At 46.6% G+C, this 12,095-nt stretch overlaps 1 protein-coding gene across 3 annotated transcripts in view; it reads right to left on the bottom strand.

Moving 5' to 3' along the window:
* prrg2 (proline rich Gla (G-carboxyglutamic acid) 2) overlaps positions 1-11,841 on the bottom strand; it is a 52,759-nt gene extending 40,918 nt beyond the window's left edge. For all 3 annotated transcript variants that reach the window (XM_060893060.1, XM_060893059.1, XM_060893061.1), the window contains exon 1: positions 11,667-11,841. The gene's annotated coding sequence lies outside the window, so the exon portion shown is untranslated. The remainder of the gene's footprint in view (positions 1-11,666) is intronic.
* Between the last annotated feature and the right edge of the window lie 254 nt (positions 11,842-12,095).

Here is a 12,095-nt window from a genome sequence, read left to right as displayed (position 1 = left end):
GAGCAGCACAAAATATCCCTGGTGTTTTTATGGTTTTTATTTAGATTTATTTTATTACAATTTTAGATTTGACTCTATTCACGTGTGCACTATTACAGACAAGTGAACAGACAGAACATTTCCTGTTTCACTAAAAACTGGGTGTGGTTCAAGTTCTAGATTTATAAATGAAAGTAAATCAGATGTAAATTTGTTAAAACTGTAGAAATAAAGCAGGAAACTTGTGACTGATTTACACACAAAAGTTCATAAACACACATTTTTATACAGAAGTGATTACTGACACATCGTCTCTTCTTATACACACCATACACACCATACACACACCATACACACACCTCACACACCACACACACACCATACACACCATACACACACCATACACACACCATACACACCATACACACACCATACACACACCTCACACACCACACACACACCATACACACACCATACACACACCATACACACACCATACACACACCTCACACACCATACACACACCATACACACACCATACACACCATACACACACCATACACACACCTCACACACCACACACACACCATACACACACCATACACACACCATACACACCATACACACACCATACACACACCTCACACACCACACACACACCATACACACACCATACACACACCATACACACACCATACACACACCTCACACACCATACACACACCATACACACACCATACACACACCATACACACCATACACACCATACACACCTCACACACCATACACACCTCACACACCATACACACCTCACACACCTAACACACCTCACACATCATACACACCTCACACACCATACACACCATACACACCTCACACACCTAACACACCATACACACCTCACACACCATACACACCATACACACCTCACACACCATACACACCATACACACCTCACACACCATACACACCATACACACACCTCACACACCATACACACACCATACACACACCATACACACACCATACACACACCTCACACACCTCACACACCATACACACACCATACACACACCATACACACACCATACACACACCTCACACACCATACACACACCATACACACACCATACACACACCATACACACACCTCACACACCATACACACACCATACACACACCATACACACACCATACACACACCTCACACACCATACACACACCATACACACACCATACACACACCATACACACACCTCACACACCATACACACACCATACACACACCATACACACACCATACACACACCTCACACACCATACACACACCATACACACACCATACACACCATACACACACCATACACACCATACACACACCATACACACACCATACACACACCATACACACCATACACACACCATACACACACCTCACACACCATACACACACCATACACACACCATACACACCATACACACACCATACACACACCTCACACACCACACACACACCATACACACACCATACACACACCATACACACACCATACACACACCATACACACACCTCACACACCATACACACACCATACACACACCATACACACCATACACACCATACACACCTCACACACCATACACACCTCACACACCATACACACCTCACACACCTAACACACCTCACACATCATACACACCTCACACACCATACACACCATACACACCTCACACACCTAACACACCATACACACCTCACACACCATACACACCATACACACCTCACACACCATACACACCATACACACCTCACACACCATACACACCATACACACACCTCACACACCATACACACACCATACACACACCATACACACACCATACACACCATACACACACCATACACACCATACACACACCATACACACACCATACACACCATACACACACCATACACACACCATACACACACCATACACACACCTCACACACCACACACACACCATACACACACCTCACACACCATACACACCATACACACACCATACACACACCTCACACACCACACACACACCATACACACACCATACACACACCATACACACACCATACACACAATATACAAACACCTCACACACCATACACACACCATACACACACCATACACACCATACACACCATACACACCATACACACCTCACACACCTCACACACCATACACACCTCACACACCATACACACCTCACACACCTAACACACCTCACACATCATACACACCTCACACACCATACACACCATACACACCTCACACACCTAACACACCATACACACCTCACACACCATACACACCATACACACCTCACACACCATACACACCATACACACACCATACACACACCATACACACCATACACACACCTCACACACCATACACACACCATACACACACCATACACACACCATACACACCATACACACACCATACACACCATACACACACCATACACACACCATACACACCATACACACACCATACACACACCATACACACACCATACACACACCTCACACACCACACACACACCATACACACACCTCACACACCATACACACCATACACACACCATACACACACCTCACACACCACACACACACCATACACACACCATACACACACCATACACACACCATACACACACCATACACACACCTCACACACCATACACACACCATACACACACCATACACACCATACACACCATACACACCATACACACCTCACACACCTCACACACCATACACACCTCACACACCATACACACCTCACACACCTAACACACCTCACACATCATACACACCTCACACACCATACACACCATACACACCTCACACACCTAACACACCATACACACCTCACACACCATACACACCATACACACCTCACACACCATACACACCATACACACACCATACACACACCATACACACCATACACACACCTCACACACCATACACACACCATACACACACCATACACACACCATACACACCATACACACACACCATACACACACCATACACACCATACACACACCATACACACACCATACACACACCATACACACACCATACACACCATACACACACCTCACACACCATACACACACCATACACACACCATACACACACCATACACACCATACACACACCATACACACACCATACACACACCATACACACACCATACACACACCTCACACACCTCACACACCATACACACACCATACACACACCATACACACACCATACACACACCATACACACACCTCACACACCATACACACACCATACACACACCATACACACACCATACACACACCTCACACACCATACACACACCATACACACACCATACACACACCATACACACACCATACACACACCTCACACACCATACACACACCATACACACACCATACACACACCATACACACACCTCACACACCATACACACACCATACACACACCATACACACACCATACACACACCTCACACACCATACACACACCATACACACACCATACACACCATACACACACCATACACACCATACACACACCATACACACACCATACACACCATACACACACCTCACACACCATACACACACCATACACACACCATACACACCATACACACACCATACACACACCATACACACACCATACACACCATACACACCTCACACATCATACACACCTCACACACAATACACACCATACACACCATACACACCATACACACCTCACACACCATACACACCTAACACACCATACACACCATACACACCTCACACACCTCACACACCTCACACACCATACACACCTCACACACCATACACACCTCACACACCTAACACACCTCACACATCATACACACCTCACACACCATACACACCTCACACACCTAACACACCATACACACCTCACACACCATACACACCTCACACACCATACACACCATACACACACCATACACACCATACACACACCTCACACACCATACACACACCATACACACACCATACACACACCATACACACCATACACACACCATACACACCATACACACACCATACACACCATACACACACCATACACACACCATACACACACCATACACACCATACACACACCTCACACACCATACACACACCATAGACACACCATACACACACCATACACACCATACACACACCATACACACATCATACACACACCATACACACACCTCACACACCTCACACACCATACACACACCATACACACACCATACACACACCATACACACACCTCACACACCATAGACACACCATAGACACACCATACACACACCATACACACCATACACACACCATACACACATCATACACACACCATACACACACCTCACACACCATACACACCATACACACACCATACACACACCTCACACACCATACACACACCATACACACACCATACACACCATACACACACCATACACACACCTCACACACCACACACACACCATACACACACCATACACACACCATACACACACCATACACACACCATACACACACCTCACACACCATACACACACCATACACACCATACACACCATACACACCTCACACACCTCACACACCATACACACCTCACACACCATACACACCTCACACACCTAACACACCTCACACATCATACACACCTCACACACCATACACACCATACACACCTCACACACCATACACACCTCACACACCATACACACCATACACACCTCACACACCATACACACCATACACACACCATACACACACCATACACACACCATACACACACCATACACACACCTCACACACCATACACACACCATACACACCATACACACCATACACACCTCACACACCTCACACACCATACACACCTCACACACCATACACACCTCACACACCTAACACACCTCACACATCATACACACCTCACACACCATACACACCATACACACCTCACACACCTAACACACCATACACACCTCACACACCATACACACCATACACACCTCACACACCATACACACCATACACACACCATACACACACCATACACACCATACACACACCTCACACACCATACACACACCATACACACACCATACACACACCATACACACCATACACACACCATACACACCATACACACACCATACACACACCATACACACCATACACACACCATACACACACCATACACACACCATACACACACCTCACACACCACACACACACCATACACACACCTCACACACCATACACACCATACACACACCATACACACACCTCACACACCACACACACACACCATACACACACCATACACACACCATACACACACCATACACACACCATACACACACCTCACACACCATACACACACCATACACACACCATACACACCATACACACCATACACACCTCACACACCTCACACACCATACACACCTCACACACCATACACACCTCACACACCTAACACACCTCACACATCATACACACCTCACACACCATACACACCATACACACCTCACACACCTAACACACCATACACACCTCACACACCATACACACCATACACACCTCACACACCATACACACCATACACACACCATACACACACCATACACACCATACACACACCTCACACACCATACACACACCATACACACACCATACACACACCATACACACCATACACACACACCATACACACACCATACACACCATACACACACCATACACACACCATACACACCATACACACACCATACACACACCATACACACACCATACACACACCATACACACACCATACACACACCTCACACACCATACACACACCATACACACACCATACACACACCATACACACACCATACACACCATACACACACCATACACACACCATACACACACCTCACACACACCTCACACACCATACACACACCATACACACACCATACACACACCATACACACACCTCACACACCATACACACACCATACACACACCATACACACACCATACACACACCTCACACACCATACACACACCATACACACACCACACACACACCTCACACACCATACACAAACCATACACACACCATACACACACCATACACACACCTCACACACCATACACACACCATACACACACCATACACACACCATACACACACCACACACACCATACACACCTAACACACCATACACACCATACACACCTCACACACCATACACACCTCACACACCATACACACCATACACACCTCACACACCATACACACCTCACACACCTCACACACCATACACACCTCACACACCATACACACCTCACACACCTAACACACCTCACACACCATACACACCTCACACACCATACACACCTCACACACCTAACACACCATACACACCTCACACACCATACACACCATACACACCTAACACACCTCACACACCATACACACCTCACACACCATACACACCATACACACCTCACACACCTAACACACCATACACACCTCACACACCATACACACCATACACACCTCACACACCATACACACCATACACACACCATACACACCATACACAGCATACACACACCTCACACACCATACACACACCATACACACACCATACACACACCATACACACACCATACACACACCATACACACCATACACACACCATACACACCTCACACACCATACACACACCTCACACACCATACACACACCTCACACACCATACACACCTCACACACCATATACACCATACACACCTCACACACCATACACACCATACACACCTCACACACCATACACACCTCACACACCTCACACACCATACACACCTCACACACCATACACACCTCACACACCTAACACACCATACACACCATACACACCTCACACACCATACACACCATACACACCTCACACACCATACACACCATACACACCTCACACACCATACACACCTCACACACTATACACACCATACACACCTCACACACCATACACACCTCACACACCATACACACCATACACACCTCACACACCATACACACCATACACACCTCACACACCATACACACCTAACACACCTCACACACCATACACACCATACACACCTCACACACCATACACACCTCACACCATACACACCTCACACACCATACACACCTCACACCATACACACCTCACACACCATACACACCACACACCATACACACCATACACACCTCACACCATACACACCTCACACAATACACACCATACACACCTCACACCATACACACCATACACACCTCACACCATACACACCATACACACCATACACACCTCACACCATACACACCATACACACCATACACACCTCACACCATACACACCATACACACCATACACACCTCACACCATACACCATACACCATACACACCTCACACCATACACACCATACACACCTCACACCATACACCATACCCACCATACACACCATACACACCTCACAACATACACACCATACACACCATACACACCTCACACCATACACACCATACACACCTCACACCATACACACCTCACAACATACACACCTCACAACATACACACCATACACACCTCACACCATACACACCTCACACACCATACACACCTCACACACCTCACACACCGTACACACCTCACACACCATACACACACCATACACGCACCATACACACACCATACACACCTCACACACCATACACACCATACACACCATACACACCATACACACCTCACACACAATACACACCATACACACCATACACACCATACACACCTAACACACCATACACACCATACACACCATACTCACCATACACACCTCACACACCATACACACCATACACACCATACACACCTCACACACACCTAACACACCATACACACCATACACACCATACTCACCATACACACCTCACACACCATACACACCTAACACACCCTACACACCTCACACACCATACACACCTCACACACCATACACACCTAACACACCATACACACCTAACACACCATACACACCTCACACACCATACACACCTCACACACCATACACACCTCACACACCATACACACCTCACACACCATACACACCTCACACACCATACACACCATACACACCTAACACACCATACACACCATACACACCTCACAACCATACACACCTAACACACCATACACACCATACACACCATACACACCATACACACCATACACACCTCACAACCATACACACCATACACACCATACACACCTCACACCATACACACCATACACACCTCACACCATACACACCATACACACCTCACACCATACACACCTCACACACCATACACACCTCACACCATACACACCTCACACCATACACACCTCACACACCATACACACCTCACACCATACACACCTCACACACCATACACACCTAACACACCATACACACCACACACCATTCACACCATACACACCTCACACCATACACACCATACACACCTCACACCATACACACCATACACACCATACACACCTCACACCATACACACCTCACACACCATACACACCTAACACACCATACACACCTCACACCATACACACCTCACACCATACACCATACACACCATACACACCTCACACCATACACACCATACACACCATACACACCTCACACCATACACACCATACACACCATACACACCTCACACCATACACACCATATACACCATATACATCATACACACCTCACACCATACACACCTCACACCATACACCATACACCATACACACCTCACACCATACACACCATACACACCTCACACCATACACACCATACACACCTCACACCATACACACCATACCCACCATACACACCATACACACCATACACACCTCACACCATACACACCTCACAACATACACACCATACACACCATACACACCTCACACCATACACACCATACACACCTCACAACATACACACCATACACACCTCACACCATACACACCTCACACACCATACACACCTCACACACCGTACACACCTCACACACCATACACACACCATACACACACCATACACACCTCACACACCATACACACCTCACACACCATACACACCACACACATCATACACACCTCACACACCATACACACCTCACACACAATACACACCATACACACCATACACACCTAACACACCATACACACCATACACACCATACTCACCATACACACCTCACACACCATACACACCTAACACACCATACACACCATACACACCTCACACACACCTAACACACCATACACACCATACACACCATACTCACCATACACACCTCACACACCATACACACCTAACACACCATACACACCATACACACCTCACACACCTCACACACCATACACACCATACACACCTCACACACCATACACACCTAACACACCATACACACCATACACACCATACACACCTAACACACCATACACACCTCACACACCATACACACCTCACACACCATACACACCATACACACCTCACACACCATACACACCTCACACACCATACACACCTCACACACCATACACACCATACACACCTAACACACCATACACACCATACACACCTCACACACCATACACACCTAACACACCATACACACCATACACACCATACACACCTCACACCATACACACCATACACACCATACACACATCACACCATACACACCTCACACCATACACACCTCACACACCATACACACCTCACACCATACACAACTCACACACCAAACACACCTAACACACCATACACACCACACACCTCACACCATACACACCATACACACCTCACACCATACACACCATACACACCATACACACCTCACACCATACACACAATACACCATACACACCTCACACCACACACACCATACACACCATACACACCTCACACCATACACACCATACACACCATACACACCTCACACCATACACACCATACACACCTCACACCATACACACCTCACACACCATACACACCATACACACCATACACACCATACACACCTCACACCATACACACCATACACACCTCACACCTCACACCATATACACCATATACATCATACACACCATACACACCATACATACCATATACACCATATACATCATACACACCTCACACCATACACACCATATACACCATACACACCATACACACCTCACACCATACACACCATACACACCATACACACCTCACACCATACACACCTCACACCATACACACCATACACGCCTCACACCATACACACCTCACACCATACACACCTCACACCATACACACCATACACAACTCACACCATACACACCATACACACCTCACACCATTCACCATACACACCATACACACCTCACACCATACACGCCATACACCATACACACCATACACACCTCACACCATACACACCATACACACCTCACACCATACACACCTCACACCATACACGCCATACACCATACACAACATACACACCGCACACCATACACACCGCACACCATACACACCTCACACCATACACACCTCACACCATACACACCATACACACCATACACACCTCACACCATACACACCATACACACCATACACACCTCACACCATACACACCGTACACACCATACACACCTCACACCATACACACCATACACACCATACACCTCACACCATACACACCATACACACAATACACACCTCACACCATACACACTATACACACAATACACACCTCACACCATACACACCATACACACCTCACAGCATACACACCATACACACCTCACACCATACACACCATACACACAATACACACCTCACACCATACACACTATACACACAATACACACTTCACACCATACACACCATACCCACCATACACACCTCACACCATACACACCATACACACCATACACACCTCACAACATACACACCATACACACAATACACAATACACACCTCACACCATACACACCATACACACAATACACACCTCACACCATACACACTATACACACAATACACACTTCACACCATACACACCATACCCACCTCCCACCATACACACCTCACAACATACACACCATACACACCTCACACCATACACACCATACACACCTCACAACATACACACCTCACAACATACACACCATACACACCATACACACCTCACACCATACACACCATACACACCTCACACATACACACCTCACACCATACACACTATACACACCGCACACCATACACACCTCATAGCATACACACCTCACACCATACACACTGCACACCATACGCACCGCACACCATACACACTATACACACCGCACACCATACACAACACACACCATACACACCTCACACCATACACACCATACACACCTCACACCGGTGTTTTTAAATCACACACCCCGGGCTTCACTGTGTTCAGCTTGATTAAGTCAGTAATGAGGATTAATAGAGGAACAAAGAAATGGATTGCCCAAGGCTCACCGGTGAGCTGAAATCGAAATGAAGTGTGTGATCTGGTCTGCAGATCCTCTGTCTCTCCGCTAAAACTTGGGTTTTTAAGATCCAGAATGAGAATCCGAGCAGATTCACAGAACTGATTCGTCAGTCAGACTCATTTCTGATCAGATAAAAGCGTTCACCTGTAGCTCAGGTACACATCAGCTCCAAATGTGTGAAGGAAAAGCAGGAGAACCTGTTAAACTGCATACCAGCTAGAGGAGTTCCCCATGTTGCTGTAAATAAACACACTGCCGAATAAAACACACACCAGAGCAAAGGATTCTCATTTATCTCTCACTCAGAAGAACACAGAATAGACACAGGTTGAGTTATTAATCTACACACTGAACACTGCTTTAACAAACTTTACACTTATAAACACTAATCATTCAGAGCCATTTAACTCAGAAT

This window comes from Tachysurus vachellii, chromosome 18 (genome assembly GCF_030014155.1).
Source record: "Tachysurus vachellii isolate PV-2020 chromosome 18, HZAU_Pvac_v1, whole genome shotgun sequence".
Classification (NCBI taxonomy): domain Eukaryota; kingdom Metazoa; phylum Chordata; class Actinopteri; order Siluriformes; family Bagridae; genus Tachysurus; species Tachysurus vachellii.
The sequence above is the reverse complement of the archived record's forward strand: the minus strand, read 5'-3'. Positions and strand labels throughout refer to the sequence as shown.